The 26615-nt window shown below is 40.2% G+C and overlaps 1 protein-coding gene and 1 long non-coding RNA gene across 8 annotated transcripts in view; one reads left to right on the plus strand and one right to left on the minus strand.

Annotated features, from left to right (window-relative positions):
- Window positions 1-26615, minus strand: part of pard3aa (par-3 family cell polarity regulator alpha, a) — a 379511-nt gene that overhangs the window by 249082 nt on the left and 103814 nt on the right. The gene's annotated exons all lie outside the window — the stretch shown is intronic.
- Window positions 6443-20491, plus strand: LOC113545492 (uncharacterized). The gene is made up of 2 exons (XR_008301777.1): window positions 6443-7424; window positions 17616-20491. It is a non-coding gene; the product is annotated as an uncharacterized LOC113545492 (long non-coding RNA).

The raw sequence follows: 26615 nt of genomic DNA on the forward strand, positions 1-26615 counted from the left end.
CACTCATAATCTGGATAACTTCTTGGAAGTTTAAGCCCACACAAAAGCAGACTTATACAAAACATAGTGACCTATTTACCATGAGCATTACATCATCATTCTTTTCTTCTTACACATTACTTTCCAAGTCATAAACATTGTATTTTTTTTTCCCCTCGATAAAGCACGAAAAGATTTGGGGTTAGGTAGGGAGGCGGAGAATGTGATGCGAAAATACACAGTGCAAGCGAAGTTTAAACAGATTAGAGGCTCATCCTTTGAAATCCACTTGGGCGAGAATTTTTTTTTCCCTTCCCAGAAGACTTTGAAGTTTCTCCTGAGCTGCAGGAGCTGAGAAAAAAATTTAAACGCAGTTTCACAGGCATGTATTGCTGCGACCTACGCACTGCTGACAAAGTGGGAAAAACTCCAAACACACTTCCTCTCTCTGCATTACAGCAGTAAACCTTTGGTCATCTTTATAACCACAGCTCTGTTCAAAGCAGAAATAAATCACAGCCTTGGGCTTGTTAGAGGTTTTGGTGGTGCATGAGAATCTATGGGGAACAAAGAGATGAAAAATGATTGTATAAATTATTGGGGTGTGGGAGCAGTAGAGCGTGAAACGTGATAAGGTTCATGACGAATGATCCTTTATCTTGAGTCCAGTCTTTTAGAAATGTTTTACCCATTTGGACCATTTGGACTTGTGACAACACTGCTGGTGGTTCCTCTGCTTAAGCAAGATAGAAGCTTGCATATGAACTGAACTGAAATCATGTGGCTTGTGGGTAGTCATATTTGGTGACAACATGACCAATGTTAGAAATGTGCCATGTATTAGAAATGTGTTAGAAATCCTGCCAGTTACAAATAAGTACCTAATAAGAGTTAAGCATGAGATTTCAACTGCCACTTCAGTAATTCAATAACTCAGCTCATGGTGACAATGGATCCAAACCCTGTCCCAGGAAAACTAGATGCATACACACGCACACACGCACAAACGTAGGGGCAATTTTTTTTTTTTTTGAGTAGCTGACAGCAATTCAACTATTGGCACACATGACATTTGCTTATCAGTTTTTCAGGCTGCATGAAAAGGTAAGCCATTCTTACGATTATAAATTGTGGGAGGACACAATTCCCTTGTTTACATTAAATATATTGAAAGCATAAGCAGTAATGCTCTAACAAGGACTCGGCCTTGGCTAACTAATGCATTGTTTATGATGCTCCCTATTGATTTCCTTTGTGCTGTGATTTATCAGGCTGCCTAAATATAACTAAGCCTATTTAAAAGTACATGCAGGTGTTGCTCTTGTGAAGCGGCCTTTTAGAAATGAATCCCTTACACAAATAAAAAAAAAAAAAAAGAAAAACACATTCATACGTAAAAACCACCCTCTCCCATACACACTTTCATCTCATAACTTTCCCCTCCTTTTAGCCTCATGCATACTTCCAACATTGAAATTAATATTCCAGCGCTAACACAGGCATTTGAAAAACTCACACTGGAGAAAAATGTGCTTCTTTCCAAAAGAAATGTCCTTCAGTCTTTCAGTGGCTATGCATTGCACATAAAAAAATAGTAATTAAAACCTTCACCCAGGGAGCAGGCTGCAGCTGAGAGGGAGAAAAGTGAAGGGCAAAAAAATGCAGGGAAAAAGACAAAGATTTCCAGCAATGCAGACCACTCCTGTGGTGATGGTATTAGGTAAAAACGAACATGAGAATCACTGTGAAGCCGAGAAAGCCATGACTGCTTACTCTGTCCAACAAGTAGGCAGTATCACTGCCTCACTAGCTGGCCACCTCAGTGTTCTGCCACTGGCTAAAACCACAGCTTTACTGCCTGTAAAATTTATATATCAAGAGGCAAAATGTGGGCAGTTTGAGGAGCTTTGTGTTTTCTGTTGCAGCTCTTATCTGAATTTGGCCAAGACAAGACAAAACCGAAGAATACTAACTAGGATTCAGTATTAGCAGGACTGCCTCTTTTCAGCAAAGCACAACTCATGAGGCATACTGAGGCAGTGCGGACAGAAGGAGACAACTGCATTTTGCTTTGAAGGCAGCAAAATTACAAACTGCTCCTTTAAGTATTAAGTTAACAGTTCAATCCAAGTATGATATTCATCATCAAGGCGCTTACAGACGTATTTTTCTAAGGCTGCAAATCTTTGACTCATCTGTGACTCAGTATGATCCTCAATGACTCAACAAACACTTCATCAGACACAAGTGAGTGATGAAACAGTGATGAGTCTGTGTCCTATCAGACTTTGAGTGAAATCTTTTCTGGGTGTAATCAATGTAGGCCAGAGGTGGTGGTAAGGGTAAGAGGCTCCTCAGCAGTGAAAATGAGCAGACAGGCCCTGCTCAACTGCATCAAAAGCAGGGCTCTAGGGCAGAACCCCTATTCCACTCTATCACCAGAGATTAGAGAGAGCTGGAGTTTAACAGACTATGGAAGAAATCACGGCTTAAACAGAGCACTGACTTAAACAGAGGAAAAGCAATGTGTCCATCAGTTATAAGTCTAAATACTCTGACACACAAAGTCAAAAATGTCATCCACTGGATTCTGTCAAACATTGGTGAATGATTGTTACCTGTAGTTTTTTTTTTTTTTTTTTTGGGCTCTAGCTGGTAGTAGTTGGAACTTGTCAATACCGGTCAGTACCAATCAAGCAATTCAAATTGCTTAAATTACTTAATTGCACTGGAGGCTGTCAGGAGAAATCATTCACCGATTAGCTATTCCGCTGAGAGAATCAGTGCAGGAAAAGAGAAACTGAAGCAAGCAAAGCAAGGCACTGCTGTAGCCAGCTATACTACACAGTTTACACAGAAAAAAATTTATAAAGGTGAGTGAAATTCTTATCCTAGAGACCCCTGAAAAAAAAGCAGTCAGCTAAAAATATAGTTAAGATATACAGGGAACAAGAAGGTATATACACTACATGGCCAGTGGTTTCTGGACACCTGACCATCACACCCATATGTGTTTCTTCTCCAAACTGTTGCCACAAAGTTGAAAGCACACAATTTTACAGAATGTCTTTGCATACTGTAGCATTAAGATTTCCAGTGAGTAGAACTAAGAGGACCAAACCTGTTCCAGCATGACAATGCCCCTGGGCACAAAGCGAGGTCCATAAAGGCATGAGTTGTCAGGGTTGGAGTGGAAGAGCTGGTGTGGCACGCACAGAGCCCTGACCTCAACCCCACTGAACGCCTTTAGGATGAACTGGAATGCTGACTGCACCCCAGACCTCTTCACTAATGCTATTGTGGCTGAATGGGCAAACAGCCACGCTCCAAAATCTAGTAAAAGAGCCTTCACAGAACAGTGGAGGCTGTTATAACTGCAAAGACAAGACCAACTCTGGAATGGAATGTTCAACAAACACATGTGGGTGTGACGGTCAGGTGTCCCCATACCTTTGGCCATATAGTGTGCTTGTTTGTAATGGGAAAAATGTACACAGTAAATGTATCTACAGACTATGTCCTAAACCGCCTATTATTACACTACTGGTGGTTTATTGTTCTGACAAACTATTTAGTACAATAGTGTGCAACCCTGGACACACAGTCTTTCTGGAATTCTGGGTTATAGAGACATATTGGTTTCACACAGACTCATAACATAAATTCATGTTAGCTGTCAGCTGCTGTCTTTGCAGTGTGTTTGGGTGAAATATTTCTCAGAAGACACGCGACAACAAGAGGCAATCATCAGTCAGCCTCAGTCTGCACTAGCTCTTCAACATCAGCTTGATGTGTCACAACCCTAAGAGATACAGGCTGAAGAGTTTTGTCTGCTCCACCCTCTCAAACCTCAAAGTGCACTGTCAATGACCCAAAAGCAGCTCACTTGCACAAATACCCAAAACTGGCAGCAGGACTGTCTGGCTTGACTGATAGAGCCTCAAAGGAAAGCCCTGTCATTACCCTTCAACTGCAGCCACAGAAGCCATCATCCACAAGAAGGGACAGAAACCAAATTAATAGATATTTCCACAGAATGGACATCCCGGTTAAAATTGTATGCTTCTGATCCATTGGTTTTATTTCTTTTTGGCAAGGATAATTAGTATAAATGTTGCCATTTCCAGATGTACTTTCCATCCGTGCTAAGTGTTCTGTGGCCAGGACTTCAAATGGATTGAGCACTAGTCCAGCAAAGACAGTTCGAAAGTGACAAAAGAGAAATATTTGGGTGGGACTAAGGCCTGACAGAGCGCCAGTGCTGGCCTCTGATGGGGAGTTCCAGCATCCCAACAGTGTAGCAGAACAATTAACACACTCCCCATAACTCAGCACACACATAAATCACACACAGCACAAAAGCAGACTCTGAAGAATGTGTCTATGAGTGAAGTTTGGTTTTATGGATCGGCATGGGACAAGAGCACTGGCAAAAATAAGAACAGTGCATGAGAGACATATAGAGAGAGACTGTGTGTATGCGTGTGTGTGTGTGTGACTTCTGAATTTTAGTGTATGACTGACTCAAGTTCTATCTGCTCACTCAAGGTAAAAACTCTGCAAGTGACTGAAGGCAGAAGCACTGAGTGGCAGGAGAAGAGGAGGAACAGTTTTACCCAAGCTTCAATGAAAAGGCTGAAGTGTTTGTCCACTTGTTGGAAGAGTGGTAGACAGGTAAACACTGGCAATAAAGCAGTGAATCCTCCAGTGCACAGAGATATCTGTACGCACGTGTTTTTTTAAAAAAAATTAAAAAAAAAAAAAAAAAACGTGAATGAGCAAGCAAGGCAGAAACCACTTGCTGCACCACTAGACTTCTACAGGACTCCCAAATGATTGCAGATTTTTACCTATCAGTGTGGTTTCTACAGCTTCAGCCCTGGTATGAAACAGAAGCCATCAAATAAATAACACTTGTAACCATATTCTGTTACTAGCCTGCAGAGTGGCATGAAACACAAAGTGCTGAAAACTGGCCGTACAATCTCTCCCTTGTCAATCACGGTGACACTAAACAATCTTGCTCACGTATGCAGAAGATGGCAGATGCTCGCTGGTGGGAGAGAATTATGTGACCAAATTAGGGAGAAAAATAATGGGAAAAGCATTAAATGTGTACTCGACTTTTGGATTTGGACTTAACTCTGACTAAAATTGTCACTTTCATGGCTTGTAACATGACAAACTTTTGTATCAGTGAATAGAGATTTGACATTGAGATTTTGATTTGAATTTGAAAGAAAAATGTGATATACTATATGTCCAAAAGTTTGTGGATACCTGACCATCACATCCATATGTTTTTTTTTTGGAACATCCCATTCCAGATGTATTTCCCCCTTTGCTCTTATAATAACCTCCACTCTTCTAGGAAGGCTTTGCACTAGATTTTGGTATGTGGCTGTGAGGATTTGTGCTCATTTAGCCACAAGAGCATTAGTGAGGTCAGGCACTAATGTTGTGCTAGAAGGCCTGGGGCACATCATTTCATCACAAAGGTGTTCAGTGGGGTTGAGGTCAGGGCTCTGTGCAGACCATGGCAAGCCATGTCTTCATAGGCCATGCATTATGCACAGGGGCTCTGTCATGCTGGAACAGGTTTGGGTCTCTTGGTTCCAGTGAATAGAACACTTTGTGGCAGTTTGGGGAAGGCCCACATACAGGTATGATGGTCAGGTGTCCACAAACCTTTGGCCATATAGTGCATATATAAGTGAAACAGCCTGAGTGTTTTTAGTTGATTTAAGCAGTAGGGTTGAAGGTCATGTGAATCATGACATGATTTTGTTGGATAATATTGTATTATTGGATAAGGTCAGATTTGAACTATATATTTTACTAAATATCACACGCTCTGATTTTCAATACAGTGCATAAGATTGCTTCTTCAGCATTAAACACCATTACCCAAAAGGTTTAATCCGTTACAAATTAACTTTCATCCCTCCATTGAGACCCCATTCAGTACTTGACTTGGACTTCTGAGTAGCAGTTTAGGGACTTCAGGCTTGACTTGGATATTGCTGGTGAGATGACTTAATCAGTCAACAAGGACTTGAGAGATGCTGACTTGAGACTTGAGGATAAGTGGCTTGACTACAGGAGGCATGAGAGTCACCAATTCTCTTCCAGAGGAAAAATATTCACCTATTATTATTCATGTCACTGAGTTTTCTCCATTACCACATCACCTAGAGATTTTAGACATGTATCCACCTGTTTCATGCTAAGTTCAATAGCAATATCTTTTCGTTCACCAATAATGGTGGAAGCCATCATGACTGATTCTAGCTCATCTGCTCCACCGTAACTACCGTTCTCATCTCCAAGGCTGTGACACACTTCTAACTGCACAACATAGGCTGCCCCTTTCCACTTCCCTGACTAGCTGATTGATTTTTTCGTTTGAGCTGCTAGTTTAGCTGTCACTGTCCTGTCTGTCTGCTCCAATGAGTAGCTCCAATCTGACTACACCCTGCATCAACTGAGGGCTACAAACACCATGACACAAAAAACACCATGTTTCGTCTCATTTATGCAAAGGCAGGGAAGATCCTGGCCAGACACTGCAATAGACAGGAGGTTGTTTAGACACTGACAAGCCTTTCTGCTCAAACCCATCTTTCAGAGAATATAAAAAAGCTTTATTTGTTCTTGTCATTCTGTTTTAAGTGCATTCATGAGGTTTGGACCATAAAAATGCTTTTACACTACACATAAGCCAAAACTGCTCTTGCTGCTTGTAACACTTCCATTTGGTTTAAGTCTTGTTAATTGTTTGATACAAAAAAAGCCCTGTAAAGTTCAGCCATTTAAACAGTACTGCCTGTCGAGCTGAGGACTGCTGAGAGCACTTCCACATGCAGCTTGTGCCCTCTAGTGAAGCCCAGAAACACAGTCAGTCTCTTTAAAAAACAGGGATCATGTGCAGGGTACTGGGCAGGGCAGTTTGCAGGTAAACAAGAGGAAATCATATGCAGCAGTGAGAGCAGGCTGGGGTGAGAGTCCACACCGCACTGTCGCACCAGCAGGATATGCGCGCTCACATCTGATTAATGCAGGAGTGGAGAGAGGCGCGAACAAAGCTAAACAAGCATTTTTCATTCCTTAATTATCTGAATATGTGACATGGGGAGAGTGGAGAGGAGGGCGACTCAGAACAACGGGGGATTCACACAGTGAGTGTGACAGCACTGTAATAACCTCAATTATTCAGAATTAGGCCTGTATTGATTTACTGTTGGATCGGCTTACTTACTGCATCTCAGATGCTGAAGTGGGAGGGAGAAGGGAACAGTCGACACTTCTGTCCCCAGGAAGAGTGACAGGGAAAGAGGACATGGAAGAGTAGGAGAAGGATGGGAAGCTGGAACAGAAGGCAAGGGATCCTGGGATGAAGATATGCTAAAAGAGAGCCTCTTCATCAACCATGTGATGGTTGCAAGGTTTGTGATCCAAACCTGCCTCTCTTTCTATATTTCAACCTCGCTCTCACACCCACACTTGACCTTCAGAGTTGGCCAGAGCTTGTTTTGAGAAGTCAGTGTGACATAAGGAGAAAAGGCTACAGGGTTCCCACATTGGCTCCGGGCTCCGTCCCATAGCATGAAGCAATATTTATGCTTTTTTTTTTTTTTTTTTTTTTTTTTCAGGCAAACATGCTATGCCAGCTATGAATACAAGATTAATTTCATGAGGATGTGGATTATTAATGTTTAAGTTGGCAGAGGAGGAGCAAGGGGTTATTCTGTATACATGCCACCTACTGGGCCCTCTCATCTGATTAAATGGTAAAATAACAAGCAGACATGACCTTGGCCTTTCCTCCCTGGGAATCAAAACATTCTAAATGGCAAAAAAAAAAATATTTTTCTTTTTAACAAATGTCAGAGCTAATGTACTGTTAAGCAATTCAGAGTCTGAGAAGAAATCAGATGGGGTAAATTAAATAACTGGATAAGATCACTTTCCAAGAAGAAGAGGAAGAAGAAGAAGAAGAAGAAGAAGAAGAGATAACAAAAAAGATCATGAGAAAGACAACAATGAGAAAGTAGTAACCATAGATAACCACGACAATGATGAGGGGGAATAGGATGAAAATGATAATAACGACAAAGAAAATGAAGATAAAGATGATGACAACAACAAGTCAAAGAAGGCAAATGAGAGATCAGTATTGCAAAGGCCAATACTGTGATTTAAAAAAAAACAAAAAAAAAAAAAAACAAAGGTATATTGTGCAGTCCAGGTCTGGGCAGCTAAACTCATTTACTGCCCAATATACACACTGCAACTTAAGTAAATATAAGGTTTCATCCACACATTGTAAAAAGCAAGATCTCTGAGGTATAGCTGTAAACCTCAGGATGTCTTCACTGTACTGCTGGCTTGCCCTTGAGCAGGGAATCAAGAAAAGCTACTAGACCTGTGGGTGGGGGGGGGGGGAGAGGTAGGGCTGGCATGGTGCAGCTGTTGACTGCCTCCACAATGCCTCCTAATCAGTGCTAATTGGCACTCGTGATGACAAACTTAGCCACTGTCGAGCTCAGGGGGAAGAAGCACACTGGAGGCCAGGGTTCAGCCACTCTACCTTACAAGTGTGTGAGGGTAGCCAAAGTGTGCCTGTATGTGTGAAACATCTGCCAAACTTTTTAATTTGATGCATCTTGGTGGGAAAACGTGCTGTGTGCTTAAGCACCTCCTTGGCTGTAGGCACAGTATCTCATGTTCCAGGAGCATTGACACCATTTTTGGCACCTCCATATAAGAACATAAAAATACACAACTGGACACAACAAACTTTTCAACAACATTTCAACTCTGAAGAATTAACATGGTCATTGAGACCCATTTTATTAAGACTATGAGTGATTTATTGGTGATATCTTACAGGCAAGATCCTTGAAGCGACATTCTCAGTAATATATGAGAGCTTTTATTTTTCTTTGGAAAGATCTTGTAGGATTCACATCTGTTTGTTCCTTCCATATATAGCGCTTCAAAACACTTCAGTACTGATCCGGAGAACTTTGCTAAGGTAATATATAATCAGAGCTGAAGGCTAAAGCTTCTTTAGACTGTATGAGTAACAAATAAATGAAGCGAGATCAGTGGCTAGCTACTTGAATTAACATAGAAATCCCACCCACCTCAAGCTGCAGCAATCTCTACCATTTTTCTCAAACAGAGAATTGTTTAATGCACCAATGATTGCTTAAATTTGCAAAAGCTTGACTGTGTGTGTGTGTGTATATATATATATATATATATATATATATATATATATATATATATATATATATATACATACACACACACACACATGAGGATAATGAGGTATTACTGTTTCATTGTCAATTTTGGACACTATCAGCGTGATAGATATTTTGACCAAATTCCTTCAGTATAAATCCACAGAATGACTATGAAGCCGATACATTATCAGGTAGCTGTTTTTTGCACCAAGGATCTTATCCAATATTATTCAAATGAAACCTTGTCTCATAATAAAATACACAATGCCACCCCTTAGTGCGCAACTTGTCCCTGCTTCACCACATTTCGCCATGTTCAAAAACCTGTATATGCCCTTGTACATAGTCAGAGGTAGGCCATACACTCAGGAGGACAGAACCACTGGAGACAGAAGGGTCGAGTTGTTTATACAGCGAAGACTGGCAGGCGGAGAGGCCCGTGCCAGGAACAGCAGGGTCCACAGCATGAGTGTGAGACGTGTACACTGCTGCCTCGAGCAGCTGCAAACCCTTCTACACACATAACCGTGTGCCCTGTTTCAACCAACAGCCAAAATGTCAGCTGAACAGCAGGTGGATGCAGGGCTGCCTCTCAAAGCCCTGAAAGCGAGGCGTAGCACAGTAGCGCACACAGAAGCCTCCTTCATATGGAATATAAGCTGTGTATTTAAGAAACATCAGAGGATTTCAATAGGATTGAAATTTATATGCAAAACACTTCTGAGGTCTGAGTTACGTCTGCATTTGTCAATCTGTAAATATGTGTGAACTCTGTGTGCAGACGTTAGTGTAAATACTTACATGAAATCTGAATGTGTGCCCTAGTGTTGCATGAATAAAACCAAAGCACACATAAAAAATTCAAATCAAATCAAATCAAATCTTATTTAATTTATTAAAAGAAAATCATTTGTCTGTAGCAGAGAAAATCCAATTTCTGCATGTGATGAACTGAATTGTTTACACTGTACTTGAGAATCATTTATGGCGACATAACGCGATCTAGCATTCCCTTCCATTTTGGCATGCACAGTTCCATATGTTCAGTCAGGGTTTTTGCTATATCCCTCCAAAAATGTCATGTTTTTATAATGTGGTGAAGATGGTTGGTACATACTCATATTTTCTACTTTTTTAACCACCTGATTTTTTTTTTTTTTTTTAAACAATCATCTGTTTTTACTCTAGTTATGATTTAGGTCAAGCATTATTTGGTTCTTTGTCCCAACCCCAGCGCCACCCCAAAATACTGGTTCTCTGCAACCCAATGCAGATATACTTAACATGCATTTTTGTAGAAGTATAAATTGGGCCTAGAGGTGGCAAGTGGGCCTTTGTCTTCAGAAACATAACTTGTGGTTCATATTACAGAGCATATAAGGAGTTTACATGAGAGAGACCTGAGAGAGTAGTGATTTGAGGGAGCTGAGGTGAAGCACCAGGAATGTGTTCTTTGAAAAAAACTCACAGACAGTAGAAGCTATCATTTTTTTTTTTTTTTACAACAGTCACATGGCCAAACATGGTCTAAGGGTAAAGATTTTGAAAAAATTAAACTTGGTTTTTATCATTTTTCAACAACAAATCTAGGAAAACATGCCTTTAACCAATCAAGAATTTGTTATGTCTCAGGCAACAATCTTGATTTCTTTGCTGGAAGGCTGCATTTCACTCTAACATAAGTAACAGTGTTGGATTTTTTTTTTTTTAGCAATGAATTAGTAAATACACCAAATATAGCTAACTTGCTTCCATACTAATGGTATGAGGACAGTGCTAATGGCTTTGTAATAACTGACTAATTTATTTTTTAATTAATAATTTACTTTCAGTCTATAATGTGTGTAAAGTTACATGATCAAAATGTCGCTATCACAATATCATTGAAAATTAAGAAAAAAAGAATTTCCTTTGTTTATTAACTCATTAACTTCGTATTGAACATGTGACTTGTGAAGTTCTTCAAATATGTAACGTGTTCAGGTTACAGAGTTGACTGAATGTTGTAGGACACAATTAAATGTACATTTTTCATAATAAAATAGATAACATGAAAAATTATGTTTTAAAAATGAGATATTAATTAGTCTCACACATTAATGCAAAAAAAAAAAAAACACACACATACATATATTATATACATACACATACAGACATACACACACACACACACACACACACACACACACACACACACACACAGAGAGAGATCAGCCATAACAATAAAACCACCTGACTAATATTGTGTTGGTCCCCCTTCTGCCGCCAAAACAGTTCTGACCCATTGAGGCTTGAACTCCACAAGACCTCTGAAGGTGTGCTGTGGTATCTGGCACCAAGATGTTAGCAGCAGATCCTTTAAGTCCTCTAAGTTGTGAGGTGCGGCCTCCATGGATCAGAGTTGTTTGTCCAGTACATCCCACAGATGCTCGATCTGATTGAGATCTGGGGAATTTGGAGGCCAAGTCAGCACCTTGAACCCTTTCTCATGTTCCTCAAACCATTCCTTAACAATTTTTGCAGTGTGGCAGGGCACATTATCCTACTGAAAGAGGCCACTGCCATTAGGGAATACCGTTGCCATGAAGGGGTGTACTTGGTCTGCAACAATGTTTAGGTAGTTGGTATGCGTCAAAGTAACATCCACATGAATGCCAGGACCCATGGTTTCCCACCAGAACATTGCCCAGAGCATCACACTGCCTCTGCCGGCTTGCCTTCTTCCCATAGTGCATCCTGGTGCCATCTCTTCCCCAGGTAAGCAACGCACATGCACCCGGCCGTCCACATGATGTATAAAAAACATGATTCATCAGACCAGGCCACCTTCTTCTACTGCTTCATGGTCCAGTTCTGATGCTCACGTGCTTAATGTAGGCACTTTAAGCAGTGGACAGGGGTCAGCATGGCCACTCTTGCCGGTCCGTAGCTGTGCAGTCCCATATGCAGCGAGCTGCAATGCACTGTGTGTTCTAACACCTTTCTGTCAAAGCCAGCATCAACTTTTTCAGCAATTTGTGTTACAGTAGCTCTTCTGGGGATCAGACCAGATGGGCTTGACTTCACTCCCCACGCGCATTAATGAGCCTTGGGCGCCCATGACCCTGTCGTTAGTTCACCGGTCGTCCTTCCTTGGGCCACTTTTGGTAGGTACTAACCACTGCATACTGGGAACACCCCACAAGACATGCTGTTTTGGAGATGCTCTGACCCATTCGTCTAGCCATCACAATTTGACCCTTGTCAAAGTCACTCAGATCCTTACACTTGCCTAATTTTCCTGCTTCCAACACATCAACTTCAAGAACTGACTCTTCACTTGCTGCTTAATATATCCCACCCCTTGACAAGTGCCATTGTAAGAGATAATTCACTTTACCTTTCAGTGGTTGTAATGTTATGGCTGATCGGTATATCTATATGTGTGTGTGTGCATACATATATACATACATTATATATATATATATATATATATATATATATATATATATATATATATATATATATATATATATACATACACACACACACACACCAAGGTAAAGAGTCATTTTAATGGCCTATGCAGGCAAAAATGCTGTTTTCTAAGAGTTGCATGAAGGTTTTTATTAAAGTTACTTACATGAAGTATATGAGTTTGCTGTGAAGGACACTTTACCTATGTATGTTTAAAATGTTTTTTAACTTTACTTTAAATACATCATTATAAATGTAATATAGTCTGCACAGATGGAACTCCGACCACGGACTCACCACCAAAACACTCATTTCATCAGTCGAACTGCTCCACTGCAAAATCTGTATAAGAACACAGATCCTGCTGGAGATGTTTTTTTATTTTCTTAAAAAGATAACACTGCTATAATGAGTAACTGGAATAAAAACACTACACTGAAATGAGGGCATTTTATTTATCTTGGAAGTAGATTGTTATGGTCATTTCTTAATCTGACAAAGAGCAGAGAGTGCTCCTTGATATCGTTTTGTTGCCGAGGGCCATAATACAAGCTTTTTATAAATATATTGTCAGATTTCTAAGACATATTGCAGTTTATCTTTATCAGGTGACACCACTCACCCTTAACAAATGAATGAAATAGCAAGACCATTTACAATAGCGCTTTCAGATCATATCAGCACTCAGACAAATGGCATCCAACACAGAGGTAATTTCAGACTTCTCTATAAGGATGTTTCATTTCTGTATGACTGGGTCCAACTGTCAGATCTTACACGAGCAGGCCTCAGAACAAACAACACTGACATTCTCCGAATAAAGGAAACAGGCCTGGCATTAGCTTGTGATATCTGGATGCAACGGTAAGACTCTGTACATTATGAACAGGATGTGCAGCCTTCAAAGCAACCCCAGTGGACAATGTATGACAGAAAAGCCCCAAATGAGTCCTGACAGCACCTGCCTATTTATGGCTAACATGCAGCAGGTTAACCCACCTCCTTTCCTGTTTGTCCCCATTAGCAGACTTTCAAACCTATTAACACCTAAGCAGCCATTCAGGCCTGATTCCAGATGTGTGCTGGCAATTAGAGCGGATAAAACAAGTCACGTAAGGCAGGAAGAGATTTACAATAGTAGGTTTAGGGAAATCTTAACTGCTACAGACTAACAAAACATACAGTTGTTTCCTAATTCAATGAGATGCACACTGTAATGAACAGAGAGCAGTATGGACATAGATATACATCTTGGAGATCTCTTATTAAAAGTTTTGTGCAGTTATGCAGTTAGCATAGATCATTAGTATGGTGGGTAGCTTTGCGTGATTAGTGCCTGCTTGTGTTTGGGTTTAGGGGACCCAGGGGGACAACGGGCTGAGATTCGGTGTGCTCTGATCCACCATCCAAATTCTCACCCCATGAGGCTGGCGCCAGCGGTTTTGGCTTGATGATCTGACATGGAGTTCCCAGCGTCGCCCCCTTCAGCGCAGGAGGTGTTTGGCGGGATACAGCCTATTAAAATACTTTGTAACGTCGAGCGCGCAGACTGCAGACACAGATCAATGCAAAGCGTCTGACACTAAAGTTCAGTTTACTTCGAAAGTCTGTAGCTCACCGTGCAAACTGCACGTGTGTTCTGCATGAGGTGCACATTGCAGGTTAAACGTTGCACTAAATAATGGAAATGGACAACCGTAAAGATAAAAAGTTCTGGACTAACAATGAAGGAAATCCAAGTTTAATAATGAAGAGATAAATATTTTAATGATAAAGACTCTTGTGTCAAAATTAAACTGTTAATTTAACTGTACGGCACCACAGCTGAAATGCAGTTGTTCTTATTTCATCTGCTCCCGTTAGGGGTCACCCACAGCAGATCATTAATCCGCATATTTCGCACAGTTTTTACTCCAGATGCCCTTCCTGACGCAACCCTCCCCGATTTTATCCGGGCTTGGGACCGTCACTGGAACTGTCCTGTCGTGTGCAACCCCAGTGGCTGGGGTTGGTTCCCCGGCCGGAAATCGGACCCGGGCCACAGCGGCGAGAGCGCTGGGCACCACAGCTGAAATAATATTTAGAATCTGCGAAGTCAGAAAAAAAGTCCTTGAATTGAACTGCTGAACTGATAGATTTGAAATTATTATATTAGTAATTATTATATTAGTTATTATATTAGTGATATCGGCTACGCTCTATGAGCTGGGTTGTTAGATCTGCATGACAAAGCAAAGGACAAGGAGTATTAAGGCAGATAAGTTTGTCTAAATAGTGCTTTCATCAAGATACTAAAACGGTCTTGCATTATTAAGCATTTTCATGTACAATAAATATCTATGATATTGAATGAAAAAAGCAAAAAAGGAAAATAAATAATCAACTTCCCCCAGCACTAAGCTCCAAGTAACATATTTCATATCACCTACTTTCGGAAGGCAATTTTTGCCCATTTTTGCTTTTTGCCCAAGTTTAGTGCACTGAAAGTAATATGCAATTAGGCACGATTTCCATTTTTGTTTCATTAACTTCCCACTTTCTGTTGTGATTCCACCCCCCCTCAAATATACATGCATGGTATGTAACACACCAGGTTATTTGTACAGAATGCGAGTCAAAAAGTCCATCTGGTCCGTACAGTAGTTATTGGCACAGAATAGTTCCTGCATGCCTCCTCATGACCAGTCAACACTCAGAGCAATAAGCAGACAGACGCAGTCATACATGACAATGACTGGGACGCTGACACTCAACCCTTTCATAATAAGAGCAGGAAGAGCAATCTGTGGAGGTCAGTCAGAGAGAGCAGACCTCATACATCATACTGAGATGTGACATGTGGCATGGCATTTTAAAGTCGGGGGGAGACTAACTCTCTTCAGGAGGTTAAATTATTTACATCAGGAACAGGATGAAGTGCAGTCGACTGCTTTAAGTGTATAATGCACTGAGGAGAAGAGCTATTGATCAACTAATTAATTGATTTATGTGGAAAGTAATCGACTGCCAAATGATCCATTTGGGGAGCTCATTAGTTACAATGCATTATTCATACCTGGGCTGAGTCATGATGGATATAGCATGTGTGTGTGCGCGTGTGTGTGTACGCATGTGCGCACATGCAAACCTAAGTGTTTAACAGCAATAAATGGTGTACATCTCAATTTTTTTAACTCAATATTTAGATGTTCATTTACATTCCCCCTTCCAGGGCCATGCACACACACATACACACACAAACACACACACAGCTATGAGAGACATCAGTGAGCAGATAGAGCATTTGTCATAACGCCCACATTCCTGGGATTCAGTATCTGTAAGCCATCTGGATTGTCTCATCAGTAAAAGTCCCTTGAAACAAAACATCCTCGGGATTTCATAGCATTCATCCGATGCAAACCATCAGTGTTTGACTAGCCTTTAGGCCCCTGAGGGAGACGGATGCGTCTGGTGTCCTGGCTTTCTTAAATAAGGCCAGTGTTTGCACTCTCCACACACTCAAGACTATTTACGGTATGGTCCTGTGGGACAGTGGGGTTAAATGAAAGAAAAACCTGTGTGCCTGAGGAAGCTGTTTTCTGGGAAAGAGCAGCTCCATCCTGACGCTTGACAGCAACAGAACAGCCATTTCAAAACGAACACACATCCCCACATGGTATTCTGCCATGACCCGAGGCTCTGGGCAGCAACAACAGCTGCTTAAGTGCAGCCAGCTTGGGCTGAGTTCTTACATATCTCACGCATCACTCTGGTGGCTGACGTTTTGAGGAAAAGTCTTGGCACTCAGCATGACGGTTTACAGCAATTTTTCATGGCAAGGCTGAAAATTACAATGGAACAAATCCATGGAGGGTGTTTGTGTGTGAAGGAGAAAGGCAGGGTTTCGTAAACTTAAAAAAAAAAAAAAAAAAATTTCCACATTTTTCCATATTGTGCTTCCATTATCTGCAGAGATGCCAACATTGCTAACAAGGAAATCATAGCATGCAGAGAGACCACAAAAAACTGAGCAGTCTGTGGATGAGACAGCTAATTTTGTTCTTTCATATGTGGGCTAAGCAACAATAAGAAAATATCAAGGCAAAGGTCCAGAATGACCATTCCTCCATTTTATACTGAGAGACCATAGGACCACTTTTTTGATTTCTAATCAGCTCATGGGTCAGATTTCACCTAGATAAAGACGACGTAAAGCGAAAGCAACCACTACTAGAGGTGGAGGCATGTCTTTACCGTCCAAAATCCTTTCCTATTTAGTGAATTGTCTTTTCTGCCAGGCAAATTTTTTTTTTTAACTCTATACACAGTTTGCACTAAAATAAATTTTTTGCACACTACGTAGTAACTCTATACACTGTACAGATCTGTATATTTGCTTTTTAACGTATTCTATTTATGTATATTCCTATTCTATACATTCTATTACATTGCTCTACAGGCCGCTAATTTTTTTAAATCATATAGTCTACTGGATTTTATTATATTCTGCTTTTATTATGTATGTGTATATCTAGTTCATTGTTGTTCTGTTCATTGTTGCACTGTGGGATGTGGAAGTAACGAAAACTTTTCACTACATCACATGTATTTATACATATGTGACAAATAAGAACCTTGAACCTTGAATTTTAGCACACTCACATGAACTTCATACACATACGAGTTAGTGGAATTGCACTCTCAGCCATTCACTGAATATATCCCACCATTATAAGTTAATGGCTCTAAAAAGGCTTACACAACTGTGTGAAGTCAGGTGTAGATGTTTGAATAAATGATGATATGGAGTGTGGTTGGAGTGAATTAAGCAAGCATCTGGTCCATAGAGTACATCTCCGGCACGTCCACACATGACTTCAGCCTTCATCAAGACTATTAGAGGCAGCCCTTTTAACTCAAACTTCATTTTATTTGCTTTTTCAGTTGAAAAGAAATGGATTGGGCGGTTTCAGAAGAAAGAAGTTCTGAGAAGCCTTCAAATCGATGCCTCTGGAGAGAAACTGAACCTAAGAGGAACTTTCATACCAGACCCATAGAAAAAAAAAAAAAAACAGCATTACACAGAATAAAAAAAAAAAAAAAACAGCTCATCATTTTCTATGGGTGCATGTGCACCTGCTGTGAAGCTGAGAGCCTGCCATGCTCCAGTGGGTTTTCATTCTGAAGAGTTTGAGTATTCCCCCCCCCCTCATTGTTATATCTTACAATCGTTTGGCCGCAAGTAAACCTGTCCATCTCAGTGATAGTAAGACCTACGGACCAAGATATATGCCGCTTCTCTACGTCCCTGGTCTTCCACACCTGATTCACTTTACAGTTTTTACTGTGATGTATTTCATGAGATGATATGTAAGTCTAGGAAAAACACTCTCGTGCAGAGTACTGTGGAGTTTCTCAGATTAAACTCCAAAAGTAGTACACAAGTAATATAATAATACAAGAAACAGCACAGTACAGTTATAGAAGTGAAGTAGTCTAAACGTGGCATGTATTCTTCTCATTAAGGAATGTCGCTACAGGTCAAAACAACAAACTTCATGTTTGGACAAACTGCATGAATTACATGTCTTCTCCTAAGCTGCTGTAATAAAATTGTCAAAATGCAACAAATAGTTCACTTATGTTAACATTATCTTATTAACTTAAATATCGTTAAAGGCCTTAAACTCCGCCCACTCAGCACAAATATGTCATGTCATATAGCCCTAAGAAGCTTGTTTCCTGATATGTCAATTTATGTGTCATTAGTATACACATGTCATTTTCCTTTAGAAAACATATAAACCACACTTACTAGAATGGAAACACATGAAGCCATAGCATAACCAAAAACTGAAGCGTATTGTCATGTTTTTAGATGACTTTGATAAAAATTCTCTCACAAATCAGATCTCAATCCAAACTGGGTAGGAGATCCGGAAAGCCTTTTCAGGACCATCTTGCACATGTGTAACTCAGTAAAAACAGAACTAACGAGATTTCTGAGGGCCAGTGTCAGCCTGTATTCTCGGTTGGAGTCGAGCTTTAACACAAGGCAGGGAAGCACTCATAATGGTGGACTGAATAAGAGTCTCACCCTGAGAAACATTTTCTGGCACACTTAAGGCTTGTTTTTGAGCGTGGCTGGACTAGAATGGAGACTGGTTCATTAAGCCTTATGACTTCCTCTCTTGCTCGCTCCCTCTCTTCCAGTAAGTAAGAGTGTTTTTTTTTTTTTTTTCTTTGAAGCTTGCACAACAGGCAAAGTTGATGATTTTATTAATTCTTTTTTATTTTATAAGTACAATAGAAGTTGTAAAACTGGGTAGGCTCACTGGGTATCCTGGATCATCTGAATACCAAAGCAGTAATCGTGAAAACCAATCCTAAAACCACAAGGCTCTTGGCTGCAAAAAAAGTTTGGATCAAGTTCTCGAGTCTTGTATTACACGCCAGCAGCTAATGTTTTAAGGAAATGCTTTGGCATTCATTCTCTGTTATTGCCACAATTATGATAACAGTGGACTAAATCTATGAAGTGTGGGTAGACAGATTTAGGTAAGATAACTGTCAGATTAGAAATCATACACACTATTTCTCTTCATTTTGCATCTCCAAAGCTCGAGCCAAAGCCAGGTCCACTTAATGATGGATTACTGTCCAGCAGCTGCCCTATGCCTCCTGACATTTATGATATAAGCAAACCTTTACTTTATGTGGTCCACTGCTTGGAGGAACTACTAATGGGGGTACGGGATTGCTGGCCCAGGTTTGTGGTGTATCCCAAGGGAGGCATAGGACCCCTTTTAATTGGGGCGGCTGACTAAATAAATTGGAAGATTATGACCTATAAATGAAAATTTATGTGCCCATTATACGTGCCGCTGATCTGCTCAGAAATGGTAACACACTCGTTAGCTACAATTCGTCTGCCATGCCATCATTTCCTAATTAGCACTGATGCTGGCAGGGCTTTACTCAGCATGCATACATGTTTCTGATGGTTCTGTTTTTCCTCCCAATTAAATGGTTCCATTTTAGGGGCATGTCATGCCTTGCTGGAAAACAAACCCAGACCCAAAAATAAACTTGGTAGAGGGGTTCTACATCAATTAAAAGAAGTCCACAGGAGTCTTGTTTTTAATAAAAGCACTCTGATATGCTTTAATAAAAGATGAGGCTGGGGCAAATGTAAATTGCCGGTTCACCCAGCTTTTCAAATATCATAGTGATATCAAGGCTAAAGATTCACCTGATGGGAGTTTCGGAGAAAGAAAGTACAGCTGAGAGGCCACCAAATAATAAAGAGAACCTAATCAGGGGTTGTTCCCCATGTTTTCACCTTTCTGTGTAAATTCATCTATGATTTATTAGAGGGAATGATAGAAAGAGCCCTGTGAGCTCCACTGTCCTTCAGCAGGGGAAAAAAATGGTCAATGGTGGCACACAAAGGGGAACAAAGCAGCCAAAGAGCATTGCTACACAAAAAAGAGCGTTCTCTTCAATTTCCTGCCAAAACGGGAGACTGGAATTATTCTCCTGCTGCCTTTGTGTCTCTCCTGCACTCCTTCTCTCTGTTTCGGACAAACAAAGCTGGCTGTATTTGTTCTCATGAGGGAGGCTCTTTAGCGGCCCATCAGGCAGCAGGGAGCCCACAGGAAAACGGCACAGCAGCAGGAGAGGGTCGGTCTGCTAGATGCACTTCACAACTACCTCACAACCACACAGACACACACAATTACTGCTTTCTCTCTCCCACACCAGCACACATACACATATTGAATGTGCTCCAAAAAAAAAAAAAAAAAAAAAGCGGCAACTTAGAGACTTATTGAAGCAGGAGAAAAAAAAAGAAGAAAGAGAGGGTTACAGGTGGGGAGAGCAGAGGATGAAAGAAGAAGAAGCAAATTTTCCCACTCATTTAAAGAAAGACAGATTAAAGCTTCGGGTGAAAGACAATGTCGAGTAATCAGAGCGAAAAGAAGGGGAGAGCACAAAAAATGGCTTGTCAGTTTAGAAGGAACACAAAAGCAAAGTGAGAGAGTGAGCAAGAGAGGAAATCTTTGATCCTGAGAATTCTCACAGCAATTCAGCATATGATCAACGGGAATTGGGAAAGAGGACATACTGAAGATCAGAATATGGAATCATTTCTCAAATTGGAAGACTCAGCCACAATATTCCCTTGCCAGCCAAGCTAAGAACCCTGTGTTGTGGCAAAGGTTAAACTTTTTTTTTTTTTTTTTTTTTTTTGGACCCAACCCAGTCTCACACGTCTTCATCTAATTGCTATGTTCAGTCTCTTCCTCTCTCAGAGCCACCATTGTAACTCCTCAGTATACAAAGGAGCAGGGAACCACCAGAGCTGTGACTACAGGAAACAGTTCCGTTGCTCAAGACATTCCTCTGGTCATTTCCCCCAGCCACAGAACTCCACACAAACCCTCAAACCTGTTAGAGAAACCAGATACTAGCTAGACTAGACACTAACAAGGCTCACCACCCAGGCGCTTTGACCCACTGAGCCCCCTAAATCCCCTCCACAGGTAGGAAGGTTTCACTTACACACACTGCCTATCAACACTTCAGCCCTGGGGAAGGAGGCCTACACTGAATAAAGCATAAAGCCTACAAACACAACTCTATTAAACTCCACGGTCCCAGACATCGAGTCACGACAGGCAAAGGTTTATTGTCTCATAATTTCCAACCATCTGTAGTACATATTGTGGATGTACATATTACGGCAGCAAACAGCTTGAATTTTACCTTCATGCCCTCATAAGTAGTCTGTGAATTCACAGCCAGCCTCCTCTGCATATTAACATCAAAAACAATTACGTTAACAATAATACATAATAAACATTGCTGTTTATCACTTGCTTGTGCTCAAGCAAAAATAATAATTAAGCTCTTAGATGTGCAGTGCAAGAACAAGTGCAAAATACAGAATTACAATTTCAGTAGAATGGCATGCAGCACATCAGACTAATAAACAGTACTATTCCTGTTAACCACATAGTACACACTAACTAGGCAAAACAACCAAACCTGGATAGGATAATTATATAAAACTGAACAGACTGACTTTGCAAATCACATGAGCCTGTAAATCATCATGAAGCGCAGCATATAAAATTGTCTTAGAATAAAAGGACATACAATGTTCTGCTGATCACAAGTTCAGTATTCATACATTTTTTCTCATAACCGTGATGCACAGTATGAGCTAAGCTATATCCAAATGCTTGTTAATAGTTTATTATCTGGTAGATTTATTCCATATTTGTTCAAATCGCCTCATAAACGAGGCAGAGTCTAGTCCAAGCACACCACTGGACAGCTGAGGGCTGTAATATTTAAATGTGTTTCTATACATATCATTTGAAACCTCTGGAAAAAAATTTGGATTTACAATACTGCTGACTAGTTTCTAGCTTCCACTTCAATTTTTCTCACCCTTAAATTAGCTCCACCCCAACTGGAACATAGCTGAACAAAGTAGCCTCATTTCTTTAAAAGAAAGCTCATAATTGATTCACTCACTCACTCCCTCCCTCCCTCCCTGACTCACACGCACTAATAGACTCACTTACCCACAGAATCATTCAGTCACTGAACCTCTGCCTCACTCATTGACTCACTCGCTCACTCACTGAACCTCTGCCTCACTCATTGACTCACTCGCTCACTCACTGAATCTCTGGCTCACTCATTGACTCACTCGCTCAATCACTGAACCTCTGCCTCACTCATTGACTCACTCGCTCACTCACTGAATCTCTGGCTCACTCATTTACTCACTCACTCAATCACTGAATCTCTGGCTCACTCATTTACTCACTCACTCAATCACTGAATCTCTGGCTCACTCATTGACTCACTTGCTCACTCACTGAATCTCTGGCTCACTGATTGACTCACTCACTCACTGAATATATGGCTCACTCATTGACTCACTCACTCACTCACTGAATCTATGGCTCACTCATTGACTCACTTGCTCACTCACTGAATCTCTGGCTCACTCACTGAATCTCTGGCTCACTCACTGAATCTCTGGCTCACTCACTGAATCTCTAAAAATTCGGCTCCAAAAATGACAAACTGCTCTTTTAAGGGTCTTGCTCAACTGTGGATCTCTAGCAATCCTGAACTCACAACCTTCCAGTCTCTGAACACAATCATTACCCAACAAAACAAATAAGAGAACACATTCACATATTCACCATACCCATTATTTTCACTGGTGATTCACCCATAGCGCCCTTACCAACCCTGAGCAATACTATCTAAGCGCTACAAAGGCAAAGGACATGACAAGTATGAGAACAAAATGTAGCTTGATTAATACAGCAGCCATCAAAATAAGAGCAACCACATTATAATCATAATAAAAACTACCATCAGCGAAACATTATGCAAGCATATTATTACATTCAGCTCACACATCAATCACCAGAGCTATTGCTCCCTGCTCACTACTGGCAGCAGTCACACTGGAAACAATGATTTAAGTAATGCTGGAGCGAGGACGCCATCAATCATCCTGTATGTGTGGCCTCATGATTGGATCTCCATTCAGATTAACAAAGCAGTTTTCCTGAGAGCTGTTAACCAGATCTCTCTGATTCATCAAATCCAGGAAGTGACATCCACGGTGTCAGAACTGACAGGGAACTAGCCTTCTACACTGACTCCCTCTGCAAAAAGGCTTGACCATATCTGGAGTTTCAGCATGGACTGGAAAGGTTAGTGCATACACACGTGTACATCAGCTCATGTCCGAAGAAGAAAAACAAAGACGTAAATTTTAACATAAGCATGTTAGACACAGAACCTTGTTTACTGTGCAGATTGGGCCTAACAAATGTACAATATGTCACATATTAAATGATTATTCGAATGAAAATGATCACAACAGTCCATTTGCCCCAGAAACCATTTTTTTTAAGATGGGAATTCAATTCTGAACAGTTTTACTGATATCTGAATGTTTTCAGATGGTGTCAGTATAATTGGGGCGCGTGAGAAGGCAATATATCTACATCATAATAAAGCTGTTGATAAATCTGGTTCTGCGTTTTTATCCCACCTCCCAAAAACACACCAGCAGGAGAAATGTCTTCTTTAAATTCCCATTTTTAGGTGTGAACAAGTGTGTGAATGTGTGTGTGTACATGGTGCCTTTGTGTTGGGCTGGCTTTCCATTCAAGGTGTATTCCCACCTAATGCCCAGAGTTCCTGCGATAGGCTCCGGATTCCCCACAACCCTGACAAAGATTAAGCACTTACTGAAGATGAAAGCATAATTAAAACCATAGATTTAAGGGATTTTTTTTCCCTTTCTTTTTTCCCCCCAATGTAGCACTACTGTTTTTGGAGTTAAAAATCTATGTGTGCTAAAGGATACAGTACATCTGACAAATATTCCCTCTATCAATGTTGCCTTACTTCACATGCAATAAAGCTCACTAAAACTGTCTAAAGGCTCTTCCAAAAACGCAGCAACTGTGGGCATTATTGTACAGAGTGAGCCTACCATACACGTCACAGGCATTCAAACACCTTACATCCTTACACAGCAAACGAGGGCCACCACACACAACACAGTAAACACAGATGCACTGATACACACAAGAAAGAAAGGAGATGAAGAAACAGTGGTGCACTACTAGCATGCAGGAATAAATACTACAAAACAGTGAAGCTGCCATTACGTGCCATTACGTGCTGCTTTAAACTTAGAGACTTAGGGACAAAAGCAGACAGGTTTCAGTGAGAGAAGACAGTGTCCAGTCCTGATTAAACAGCAGCTCTAATGGACCACTTTATCATCTCATTAATGTCTACAGAATCATGGAGCATTTTACATGTTCAGGAGCATTTTACATACAGCTGACTCCAAACATCTACTATCAAGTGCACTATCATTATCTAAGGAAAGTATACTAACGTACATTTACAGTTGGGATCATAAGTTACCATATGCCCTGCAAAATGTTAATAATTTTAAAGAATGATAAAATTGCTAATAATAAGATATTTCACATAGCAGATGTTTGCATATAGTCCACAAGAAACAATAATAACTGAGTTTACACAAATTAACCAGTTCAAAAGTTTACATACGATTGATTCTTAATACTGTGTGTTGTTTCCTGGATGATTAACGACTGTTTTTATGTTTTGTGATAGTTATTCATGAGCCCCTTGTTTGTCCTGAGCAGTTAAACTGCCCACTGTTCTTCAAAAAAATCCTCCAGATCCTGCAGATTCTTTGCTTTTCCAGCATCTTCTGTATATTTGACCCCTTTCCAACAGCAGCTATATGATTTTGAGATCCATCTTTTCACAATGAGGACAACTGAGGGACTCTCACACAACTATTACAAAAGGAGCAAACATTCACTGAAGGCAACAAGCTACATTAAGAGCCAGGGGGATGTAAACTTCTGAACAGGATTATTGGTGTAAATTGTTATTATATTGTCTTATGTAGCTTCTGAAGGACAGTACTAAATGGGAAAAAAAAGATAGTGTAACGTGATATTATTTTGTTATTCAGTTTACACCCCCACTCCAGCTCAACATCATGCAGCCAGTGTTGGAAAGGGAACAAGTATGCAGAAGATGCTGGAAAAGCGGAGAATGTGCAGGACCTGGAGGATTTTTTTTTTTTTTAAGAACAGTGGGCAGTTTAACTGCTCAGGACAAACAAGGGACTCATGAACAACTATCACAACACATAAAAACAGTTGGTGATCCTCCAGGTAACAACTCACAGTATTAAGAATCAAGCATATGTAAACTTTTGAACTGGTTCATTTGTGGAAATCAGTTATTATTGTGTCTTGTGGACTATATGCAAACATCTGCTATTTCTTTTTTAAATTATTAACATTTTGCAGATTCTGCAAGGCATATGTAAACTTACGACCCCAAATGTATTATTATATATATTATATTCCAAGCTAATGCTTATTTATCTGCAGGGTTATACAATTAATAATAATTTAATTGTGATCATGACCATTTAGCTTCTTTAATAATTTTAGCATAATCGATGCAGTGTCAGTGAGTTTAGCGGAGGTTCATGTTTTAAACTGCCTGTTTGGTTTCATACTGTAGTCACATACTGTATTCATTTGTTTTAGAACAATTTGGATAAAGCACTTAAAAGATACACTCAGTTAATGTGACTAAAGCACTATTTGGACAGGATAAGATTTCTAGGCACATGTCTGTTAAGTAATTTTGCTGGAGGATGTCTGTATTAATTATGATCGATTTGTAGGGGTTAAGTAATCTCTGTATAAAGCAGAGAAATGGGAGTATTCATAAAGTCTGCATGGGTGTCACACAAAAAAAAATTTCCATGTGTACTACCTCATTTTCATACCAACTGATCGTTTTGAGCTTTATTATAATAATCTTTACCAATGTGTTAATTCGGATGGGATATACAGCATATCCTGGGGTTATTTCCACCAGTTATTTTATAAAAGGTAAAACACGGCTTCATCTTCCCACACGTGTGCATGCACATTCCATTACAAATGACTGACATTCCTGATTTGAATGGAACTAAAAATCCTAGAGAGACTCCAGTTATAATCACATTTCCTCACCTCTACATGTAAAACTAATCCAGTGCAAACAGGGCTTGAGATGCAGGCTTAATGTGATTCAGGCATTTATATATGTCAAGGTTTATAAAATACAATGTGAAAGAAAAGACAGGGTGAAAGTTTTCTCTTTATACAATACGAAATGAGAAAGTGGAATGGAAGTATATCATTCAGAAATAAAGTAATAATTTCGATAATTGCAGAAACATTATTGTAATTTTTGAATCAAATGAAATTCATATTGATATGACTTTGAATGAATTATTACTAGCGTTCTCTGTGTTATGTATTATTGTCCATATGACTTGTTTTT

This window comes from Pangasianodon hypophthalmus, chromosome 1 (genome assembly GCF_027358585.1).
Source record: "Pangasianodon hypophthalmus isolate fPanHyp1 chromosome 1, fPanHyp1.pri, whole genome shotgun sequence".
In the NCBI taxonomy this organism is placed as follows: domain Eukaryota; kingdom Metazoa; phylum Chordata; class Actinopteri; order Siluriformes; family Pangasiidae; genus Pangasianodon; species Pangasianodon hypophthalmus.